Source organism: Bombina bombina, chromosome 8 (genome assembly GCF_027579735.1).
Source record: "Bombina bombina isolate aBomBom1 chromosome 8, aBomBom1.pri, whole genome shotgun sequence".
In the NCBI taxonomy this organism is placed as follows: Eukaryota; Metazoa; Chordata; class Amphibia; order Anura; family Bombinatoridae; genus Bombina; species Bombina bombina.
In genome coordinates this window covers 165,760,102-165,772,237 of record NC_069506.1, presented here as the reverse complement: position 1 = coordinate 165,772,237, position 12,136 = coordinate 165,760,102, and positions in this window count along the sequence as shown.

Genomic DNA, 12,136 nt, shown 5'->3' with positions numbered 1-12,136 from the left:
ATAATACTCATATGCTAAATCACTTGAAACTGATGCAGTATAACTGTAAAAAGCTGACAGGAAAATATCACCTGAGCATCTCTATGTAAAAGGGGAAGATATTTTACCTCATGATTTCCTCAGCTCAGCAGAGTAAGTTCTGTGTGAAAAGTTATACTCAGCTGCTGCTTAAAAAAATGAAGAAATGAACTGCTGCCAATCAGCATCAGCAGTGCTGAGGTCATGAACTCTTTTACTGTGATCTCATGAGATTTTACTTAACTCTCATGAGATTTCATAGTAAACTTCCTTAAACTGAATAGGGAAATTACATGAGTGTGCACGAACTCACTCCCTTGGCTGTCCTGGGGCAGACATACTGATTTGCTGCTTAAAGTGAAGGTAAAGTTAATGCATATATTGCTATAACCTCAATGTTGTCGTTAAGCTTTTTTTTTTTATCTTACAGCTATTGTTCATAAGAATTTTATGTTTTAAAATTCCTACCGGTTCTCTCCCAACTCCTCCCAAACCCTACTTCCTTGTTCTCCTGTTCTGACGTCTACGGCGGTCCCACAAAAGCACGCTCACGATCAGGAATTTCACAGCGCATGTGGTAAACTCTGTGCTAGCGTGATTGAAACAACAAAATTCTTAACCCCTTGAGTGCTAGTGATGGCTCTGAGCCGTCACAGAGTTCCGCACTCTGGTGCTAATGACGGCTCAGAGCCGTCACTAGCACTCTCCCACCTTGAGGGAGATCTGGGGGCTCCCACCTGCTCCTATACCGGCGATCGGGCCTGCATAGTGACAGGCATCGCCAAGGCTTCACGTTATGCGTGGTGACATCACTCGCAATAACGTGATGACGTCACCACGCAACTTTATTTATACTTAACAATGTTAAGTATAGGAGCAGGGGGTATGCTGCTTAGAAGCCTGTATCTCAGACATCTAAGCAGCTACAGACCCCCAAGACCCACCATTGGAAAGGTAATTGCCTAATCTTTACAACAGTGTAAGTATTGTGGATCTGAAAAAAAAAAGTTAAAAAAAAAAATATTAAAAAAAAACTTTAAAAAATCTTAGCACCCAGGTGGGAAAGTGCTTAGCACTCAAAGGGTTAAAATATTTGCCAATTTCATAGTTATGCTATTAAACAGCTATGATACCTACTTGGACCACAATCTATGCGTGATGGTATTTGGTAAACAAGCATGAACTGTGATGCCTAAAGAGCATGCGCGTCTCATAAACGAGCTGCTAGAATAAACAGTGGTATTCTGCATTTAACGCATCCGATATACAACCGCGTGACGTTTCAGTCAATGGGATGAACCCCTGGGGGGAAAACGACCATTGAAGGATGGAATCTCAACTCGTCTGTCAATCAATTACCCAAAATGGCGGGCAGAGAAACAGAGGTTATCGGCGGCTGTTTAAAAAGGTAAAAAACAGCAAAAATAATGCATATTAAAATAAAATGATTAATTCAACTATGACTAATTTTCAAAAATCTATTATATGACGTGACCAAGTTGGGTTGAGTTTACCTTCACTTTAAAGTCCTTTGCAATGGGGTTTGAATACTTAGTACATTTTGAGGTAAAATATCTTTCTTTTTTACATAGAGATGTTCAGGTGATATTTTCTAGTCAGCTTTTTACAGCTATGCAACATTTGGGTATCATGGCCCTTTAAGGTTAATTTAATCTATCTTTTCACCAAACATAGGGCCACATTATAAGTGGAGCGCAAATGTTTGTACCCAAGCGATAAGGGGTTTATCGCAGAGGTTTGAACTCGTCTGGCTTATTGCTTGTATTACAAGTTTAAAGTAAACGCCATCGCTTGAGCTCAATCGCGATTTATGCTAAAATGATTACCTCTACTTCAGATGTTTCGGAAAACATAAAAGTTGCACAAAACTCATATAAATTAGATTACAAGGTATAGTTACACTCATAACGCCATCTAATAAAAAACATTGCACAAAAATATTGCACAAAAAAGTTAAAAAGGCTTAAAGATATAAGGTGTTAGAAATATATGTATGTATAAAGATATGTCTATATATGTGTACATATATATTTATGTATTTATATGTGTATATATGTATTTACAGACATATATACACATATAAACACATAAATACATATGTATACATATATAGACATATATACAAGTGCATTATATCCCTTTGCAGTTAAGTAGATGAAAACATGTTAAAGCATATTTATGCAATATTCTTATTTAATAAAGATTTTAACTATTTATTTACTGTAAATATTTCACATTTGCTAATGCTAATATGCTATGTTGTTTGTGCGATGGGTGATAGGTTTGTATTTTTTAACAAATTTTTTTTCTCCATTGACTTCTATGGGGAATGCGAAAATGCAATTATGTTTGCGTTATCTCGGGTGTTAGGTTTATTTTCTACTTTTTTTCTCCATTCATTTCTATGGGGGAATACATGCACATGCACGCGAAAAGTTGATTTTTTTACGCTATTCGGGTTATCGCTTGCCCAAAATACATTTTTTTGGAACTTGTAATATTAACGTAACCCGACTAGCGCAAAAAGCTTAACTTTAGCGGAGTTTTGGCGATCTCAGAAAAAAAAAATACCACACCACTTGTAATCTAGCCCATAATATGTAATAGAAGCATTTCATTCTTAAGCAGGAATTTTTCTCTTGTGCTTTTTCAAAAAAGTAAGAATGTAATTTTTACCCAAGGAAAGTAATTTAATAATGTTTTAGCATAAAAAAATCTCTTCTTTTAAATGTCACCCTACTATTGTGCTATAAATTGTTTAATAATGTGTGGTAAAACTTTCCAATAGGTTTTCATTATTTATTCCCCTTTGCTGTAATTTAACTCTGAAAATTGTGAGCTTTCCAATCCCTGATAGAGGGCTAGATTACGGGTAGAGCTCAACTTCGGCTTTTTGCGTGGGTTGAGTACCATGCGTATTACAAGTTGAAAGTAAAAAGTTTTAATTTGTGCGATTATATATAGGTATATGTATATATATATATATATATAGGGATATCTATTTCAAAATACTTATAACGTATTCCACTATGAGAAGAACATTGGAATGTGAAATATTTACAGTAAATATACAGTTAAACAATTTATTAAATATGAATATTGCATAAATATATTTTTTCCATGTTTTCAGCTACTTGATTGCAAAGGGCTTCAATGCACTTATATGTCTTTAGTGTGTGTGAGTGTGTGTGTGTTAGTGAGCTTGCAGGAAACAGTACGTGGGTCTCACGTCAAGGGATGTCAATACTCGAATTAGGTTACATCTTTCCACAATAAGTCAAGGTAAGGCAACCACTCCGCTTGTGCAACATTTTGCCCAAAAACATAAAAGCTCACTAGGCACCTTCAGGTGGTGTGCCATTGAAAAGGTGGTATTGCCCAAGCGGGGCGGTGACCTTGAGCGACTTTTAGCCAAAAGAGAAATCTTTTGGATTTTCAAATTAGACACTAGAGTTCCCAAAGGATTAAATTCCAGATTCGATTTAATAAACTATTGGGAATAAATCCAATGTGTGTGATAGAACTGCACATATACCACAATCCTATACTGTCCAATACTGTTTGTGTGCCCAGCCGTAATAGTAAGGATAATACAAGAGGTACACAATAGGACAACAATATGATTTATCCACATATAAGGTTAGGGGAATTAAGAACCTGGTCACTCATTGTATATGTGTATACCCACATATCGGTTAAAATACACAAATGTGGGTATTAAATTGTTGGCATTGATTAAAGGTGTAACATATCTCTTTGTTCTTTAGGATGTAGTCAATTCACCCTTAGGGGAAGAAAACTGGAGATTAACATATAGCAAATGCATGACATGACAGAGAGTCAGATCAGATAGCTATATGTAAAAATGAAAGCAAAATACAAAAATAGAAATATATAGCTTATTTTATACAGCAAACATTAAGAGGAGGGATTTGAACCCCATTCCACATGCTGCTGATCACATCTGTAAATCTGCATTTTTCATTACACCACATATGGGGTGTTTGACACATAACATAAATTACCACAACCATTTTCTCACACCAACATTGCTAATAGAAAATAAATATTTTTCTCTTAACTATAGGTTGGTTTCTATGATCAGTATATTGCAATAAGTAACCATGCAATTATAAAAGCGTGCTCCCATATATTCATTCTTGCTGGCATTCAGCAAGAGTAGCGCATTTGTGTGTTTTTAATTACCAATTAACTTAAAGCCAATAGGATTACTGTATCTTTATTTTAAATAGCAGTAGCAAACACAGCACTATAGGCTATGACTACGGCTTAACAGCCGAAACGCGTAAGCCCAGTGCTGCGTCTACTCTGCAAAGCTGCTGATCTCTCCATCGTTGTAACATTTTAATACAAGAATAAAAGTCAAGTTTTACTTTACTTTGGCGTGGATCGTATACTTCTTTTTGATGATCTGTCTTTATAAGTATACATATATTTGTGGCTGCTTGTTGGCTATATGTCATAATTTGTTATAATGTTTTTTTAAGTAATTTTTAAATAACCTTTATATTGTTAAGTATTGTCTCCATTTCATCAAAGATCTCACAGCTGACTTTGCAAGTAACATGTACGCCCATTGTTACGTCAGTAGGGGCTGGTTTAAATGTGGACTCTTATAGCAATTTTTAAAAATACTTTCATCCCTTTAAAAAGCACGACCATAGATCGGTAGAAACGCGTTGAGGATTTCTCACCAGACAGCATACACCTCCTGAGCACCCGGTTTTATGGTATCTGTGGGAGGCAGTCCGGATGCCGAACAGGTCCTGAAGCCGTGTTGTTCGAACTGCACCATCGGATGTGTTAACAACCAGCCCAGAAGGGACATTGCAAAAACGTCTGTCTCTAAGTGCCTGTTTTTATCTATATTCTAGTAAGTGCAATAGTGTGTTCAGCGTGTGCACTTGTATTAAAGTCTTCACTTGAATCGTACTCTGTGTGCGCTTTTCTCTTTCTCTCTTTTTATACATATATTTGTATGTGTTTATATGTTTATATAGGTCTGTAAATACATATATACACATATTAATACATATGCACACACATATAGACATATATATATATATATATATATATATACATACACACACACATACATATAAATATTTAGACATGTACTGTATATGTATGTATCTTTATGTTAAAGCCCTTTGCAGACATTATTTCTAACATATCTTTGATCCCTTATAGCTTTTTCTATTGGCTAATTTGAATGTGAAAATTAGCCAATAGGAATGCAAGGGTACCCCTATATAAAGGGGGTACCTTGCATGCAAAAACCAGTGTGTCTCTGGTGACTGCATGAAGAGGAAGTTGGCAACAGACGATAAGAAGATCGCCATCGGGATGAAGATAAGAAGTTTGCCACCGGCATGAAGATTGACCACCTCCAGGATGAAGATGGAGTGCCGTCGCCCAGATTCATCTTTGGTGAGTACCATCTTTGGGGTTTAGTGTATTTTTTGGGGGGGGTGTTTTTTTCCTTTAGTTTTTTTTTTTTTTTTTTTAATAGGCAGCAAAAGTGGCTAAATGTCCTTTTAAGAACAATGCCCAGCCAAATGCCCTTTTCAAGGCAATTTTTAGAGTATTTTTTTTTATATAGCCTTGTTTTGCAGGGGTTTTTGCAGGTAATTTTTTGTAGATCTATTTTTTTTATGAAAAAGAGCTGACACTTTAGGGCAATGCCCTACAAAAGGCTCTTTTTAAGGGCTATTTCTGTAGTTTAGTGTTAATATAGGTTTTTATACTTTGGGTTTTAGAATAGTCATAACTTTTTTGGGGGGTATTTTTTTTTTTGTAATGTTAGTTTTTTTTTTCTCCCAGTAATGTTAGGTTTATTAATTTTAAGGTTAAGTTAGGTTGTTTTTTATTTTTAAATGTAAGGTTAGGTTGTTTATTTTTTAAGTTTTTTGGGGGTACTGTGTAAGGATAGTCTGTTTTGGGTTAATATAGAGGGTTTTGGGTTAGAGGGTTTAGATGTTAGTGGGTTACTTTGTGATGGGGTGTGTGGCAGGTTAGGGTTTAATAGTGTAGTGGTTTACTTTGTGATGGGGGTGTGGTGGTTTAGGGGTTAATAATGTAGTGGGTTACTTTGTAATGGGGGTGTGGCAGTTTAGGGGTTTGAACTGTAGTGGATTACTTTGCAAATGGGGTGTTGCAGTTTAGGGGTTAATAGTGTAGTGGGTTACTTTGTGATGGGATAGTGGCGGTTTAGGGGTTAATAGAATAGTGTTTAATGCAAAAAGTTTAAGCGGGAAATGCGATTGCTTTCAAAATTTACTTTTGCTTTGAAATTTACTTTCAACTTGTAATACGAGCGGACATCGCTCCTCAACGCCACCCATAGAAAATATGAGGAGCATAAATTACCGCAAATCCACGCAAACAAATTTGCGGTAATTTAAACACCATCTCACAATTTCTTTTATGCTCCTCACTCTAACGATAGCTCCCCACTAGTAATCTGGCCCTAAATGTAAATAACAATAGATCAATATACATGTATTATAACATTTTACTCCTTTTATTTTAAACATTGACCTGAATTTATAATGATTTCCAAACCCCCTGGGATAGTCATTATTTCGGTTCTATCACAGAGGGCTACCTTGGTGCCAAACATTACCAGGAACGCAGCATTTACATCCCAACAAGATTGACATCCAGGACATAGAAATAAAGCCTGCCTTGTAGGAAGTGACTGTAGTGACAAAGAATTGGTGCGCAGTGTTTAGGTTTACAGTGTTTAGGTCATACATTTGGCACTCAATTATTTCATCAGAGGATACCGGTATAGAATGTGCATGCGACAAGAATATAGAGAACTGCGATTGGGATCGGGAGTGTTCCTGCAAAACATTAATTATGCGACGGGCTCATTATCTCAAGCGCAGCGATTGGATGCCTAGAAAATATGACATGGCTACATTTTGAGGGTGAAGTCTTGAGATTGGTATTTTATGGAATTAACAAGATTTCTAATGAAAAACAAATAATTACTATCACAAAACAATCACAAATGATAATTGTTATTAATTAACACACAGACCCCAATAGTGAATATAAGAAATAATAATTGTGTGGTAACTTAGGTAAATATATCATAAAAAGGAGGAACATATACTTAAATTGCAAATAGTCCAATGTAATACTTTGTTTTCATAAGTGAAATGGATCTCCAGAGTTTCCTTACATTTATAGTAATGTTTCAAGATGTTTACTGTCCCTATAAAGCATGTTTTACACCATCAGCACCATATAATAATATTATCTATATAATTTATCTGAATTTTCTAGTGATAACTTCTTAAATATGAAACCCAAATATCATGTTTCAAAACAAAACAGTTATAACATTGTTAAAATCATTCTTGCTAAACTTCTGCCATATATACATGATCCTGAGCCTACCTACCTGCCAAGAAAACAAACTCAATTTGAGAATAGAAATAAATTGTAAAGATTTTTTTATTTACTCTTTATTTGAATACAAATTCAGAATACAGCTTAATTTGACAGTATAAACAAATGAATGACAACATTTATATAGCAAAATAGCACTGAACAATGTATTAACATTATGAAATGACTTACAGAGTATCCAGGCATAAAAATCTATACAAACACAGATACTGTCTATCACAAAAGCATATGTTTATATGATTGCCAGTCACAATACAAATGAAAACAAAAGCTCATCAAACATAATGTGTATGCAAATTGTACAGTTACAGGCAAAGCATACTGAGCTGCATAGGTGTGATTTGATATAGTGTAAATGTTGCCAGTGGAAGCAGACATGCTGCTCATATATTATAGTGATCATTTCTACATGTGAGTTATTTGTTGTATGTCTTCTAATTCATCATTATTTGAAATAGCTATGAGCAGAAATAAAAGGTTCTATAAGTCTATAAGGGCTATAAGTCTGTTTCATTGTTGTAATAAAAAAAAAAGCACTAACCAGTGGGTTATACTTACAGTGAAGGTCAATTTTGACGAATTAGTGGCCAGTTTTTAATAATCCTATTATAAACAAGGGTACTTTAATTCATCAAAATTGACATTTCAAGCGTTTTCTTAAAAAAATGACCTTTTAATTCTGAGAGCCGCTGCAGCGCTTCCTCCGCCTGTCGCAAGTCCTCTTCGCGGGTCCAAAATGACGAATCCAGCTTCATCCAATCACGGCGTTCCCTCAGGCCATGATCTCCCCGGGGGAAATGCTATGATTGGAGGAAGCCGGATTCGTCATTTCTGACGTAAGCAGAGGCTTCTGACGGCCGGGGGAATCGATGAAGCAGCATTCAGGATTAAAAGGTAAGTTTTTGAAGAAAACGCTTGAAATGTCAATTTTGATGAACTAAAGTTCCCTTGTTTTTTGGCACTTATTCGTCAAAATTGACCTTCACTTCAATAGAAATTATTGCAATATGTATTATTCATCATTTTAAAATTGTATTTCTTTTTTAACTTTCATTACTACCTGTCACACTACCACAAGTGGGCCAGGGTCTCTACAGGATTATCAGGCCTGATGAAACAATTTTTTACAAGCTGAGATACAAGTGGTAACAATATAGGGCTAGATTACAAATGGATCGCTATTTAACGTGTACCCGTAAACGGCAGATTTGTCTGCTTACAGGTGCACGTTAAATAACCATAATAACAAGAGGCTCGTTAATGCTACTGTGAGCTTCTCAAATTCATTAAACAGAGATCAGATCTCTGGTTAATGAAAAAAATGTCCCCCAATTGTTTTATTTAAAAAAAAAAATCTTTTTTATTTTTTTATTTTTTCTAAAATAACTGCACAATGCAGTTATAATGGGTTAAAGTGAGGGACTGTGGGGTGTTAGAAAAACAGCACTGAAAAGTGCCTTCACATTGCGGTCTATAGGGACTGTGTTAAAACTAAATGTATATGTATATGCTTATATACATATATATGTATGTGTTAATATGTGTATAGAACTTTGCTGCCCAACGCTGTGCGACTTACCGCCTTTGCTGCACTAGGTTCTGTGTTGTGTCTATTGGCATTAGACCGAGGCTCCCATTGGAGCCTATGGAAGTGCGCTCTAGCACAAAGCTTCCATGCCATGCGAACACGGGGTCGCGATTGCATTGCCCTCAACTTGTAATACAGCACACATTTGCATGTATTTTTGAGTGGTGAGTGACTTATTCCACATTTGGAGAGACTTATCCAATATCTGGACAAAGTGGTGCAGAAAGTTCAGCAAAGCAGTGCTGGTGATTCAGTGAGCTGACCGCTGTGAGAGTCAACCAGCCGCATGGCACTGAAAACTGTCAGTGCCAACATTGTTTTAATTTTTCTTTATCATTTTTCTTTTTCAAACATGATTATGCTATGTGGCGCTTTCATTGGTTAACTTTAGAAATCCACTACGAGAAATATTTTTGTACCTGCAACGTGATACACGCTGATGCCAAATGACTGACAGAATTTACAGAAATTGGTCAAAGAGAATGAGCCATAAACATCACAGAGAGCAACATATGGGTATGCATAAGAGTGTCAGTCTGTCCACTAGAGAAGTGGTAAGTTTAACCCAAAGAAAAAGATGGTTGGTAGGCAATAAGAATGTTAGTAAAGGGCACCTAATTGGCCTAGAGTACCGTAAGGGTTGACCCTTATATTTTTATGGTTAAAGTATGTCAGCTTTGCTGGTAAGTGGGCATGGCTTACCTAATCTGTATGTAACTTCTACTTCCTATTTATTCTTGATCCTGCTTGCAAATTTGGCTACTGCTGCTGTTAGGAGATACAGAAAAGGCAAGGTTTTCTTCTCTGCCTCCTAAAAGATCTTGGGCATCTCCTCCTTGCTGGACTGTCCCTGTTGAGTATTTAGGAGGGGGAGGATGCAGTTCCTACAACTCAAGCTGCAACACCTATGGTAGCTTTCCTGGGTCTCTCTCACCCTAATTATCTTTTTCCTCTTCCCTTCCCACCACTGTCTCTCTATCTCTTTGATCCCCTCTTTTTCTCCAGTAACCCCATCTGGATATTGAGGCATTGCATTTGATTTCTATTCACTGAAATTTTATTTTGGTGGATGCAATGCAAATTTGAAGAGAACATTTATGTATAATATAGGCTGATTATCTAAACCTCGTCAGATAAGACGCGTTTTTTCACGCTGATCCTCGCAGGGCCTGCCCTGATGAAATTATCTTTAAAAAGGGGCAGTTCCTGTGAGTGGTGAGATGTCTCTTATGGAAACTAATGGAGCTCGCTGGAAGGAGAAACTTTACTGTGTAGGGCGAAGTTAGCAGTGAGCTGGGGCGCACTTTAAAAATTAAGTCTGCACCCAATATAAATCACATCACGCTGCTTCCTGCATATAGCATCTTACAATTGCCTCTATTTTCATATGCATGTGTTTTTCTTTTATCGTATTAAGTATTTTGAGTGTTTTGTCACAGTCTTGGCACCTTTTCATTTGCAAGAAAAATCAGTGAGAGCTGTAGGATAGAAATGTTTAAAGAATTATACTGGGATTTGAGCGAAAATTTCATGCATGCCCGTGGAACGCCCATGTTCAGCCAAATTTTTACGAAAAACAACATTTAAGCTTTGTATTTTGCACTTACGGTATACATTTTTTTCGGTGTTTTTGCACATCTGGTGGTGTACTTAAATTACAATTTACACTGTGCATATTCAATACAATTTATTCCTGTGTAATTTACATACAAATTTATTGTCTTTAATAAAATACAATTTTCGATGAACAATTTTGTTATGATTTTTGATGCAACTTCACAATACAACTTTTTCCCTGTGTTTCTTTGTGTGAATGGTTCAATTATTTTTGTATGATTTTTAAATTACTATTTTAATTGTGCACTTTTGTAATGTATGCATCACCTTCCCATAAGAAAATGCAGTATATGCCCCTTGGCGAGACACCCTTTTTTATATAATTCCACCAGGGAAATAGAAGGACTGGCGAGCATTCTTAAAGGGACATGAAACACAATTTTTTCTTTCATGATTCAGATAGAGCATACAATTTTAAATAACTTTCCAAATTATTTCTATTATCTAATTTGTTTCATTCGCTTTGTATCCTTTATTGAAAAGTATACCTAGGTAAGCTCCAAAGCTGCTAATTGGTACCTGCACGTTTATGCCTCTTGTCATTGGCTTTCAGTTAGCTCCTAGTAGTGCATTGATGCTCCTTCAACAAAATATATCAAGAGAATGATGCAAATTAGATAGAAGTAAATTGGAAAGTTATTTAAAATGTCATGCTCTATCTGAATCATGAAAGAAAAAAACTCATGTTTCATGCCACTTTAATCTCGTCAGCCTGGAGAGCTTTAGATAATGGGCCCTAAGTGTCTTCATTTGGGTTGCTTGTTTCCTTTTGCTTATTTTGAGAAGTTTTGCTCATTTATTAATTGAGCTGTGGCCCACTATCTAGATAATTTCCTTTCAGTTGGTGACCCTGATACTGAGGACTTCACTGGGCGTATGTCCTTACTGGGATCATTAATGTTGAATTTTGGGGTTCCCTTGGCAGGGGATAAGACACAGAGACTGTGAACATAGATCACTTTTCATGAGACTGAGATCGGCACTGAGGCAATGCAGTGTATGTTGGTGGTAGTTCAAATGGCTGATGCTACTCACTGGTTGTCAGTGAAGCATTTACAATTGTTGTTGGGTTTGTTTAAATTTGCCTGTAGGGTTATCCCCATGAGGAGGTTGTTTAAACATTGGTGCAAGAGCCATTAAGGGGTAGGACTAAGATAGCGTGTAAGTGTAGGGTCACAGGATGCATGAGGGAATTTCTGAGACTAAGTTTAAAGTTCTTGGTTTACATCAATGAGGTTTTGTTTTGCCAAAACATGGTGCTTACCTAAATGGAGAATGGAATGCTGCCCTTGGGTTGAGTAGGGGTTAATAAGGATCCTCTTTTTGTTAGAGCTTTGTCCTATTGTGGTGGGGGAATTGGTTCTCTGATCACTTTGTGATGTTCTATTTGGATAACCAAAAGGTTGCTTTGCCATCAACAGGTTATCTGCCAAGCACTTGTGAAATCTA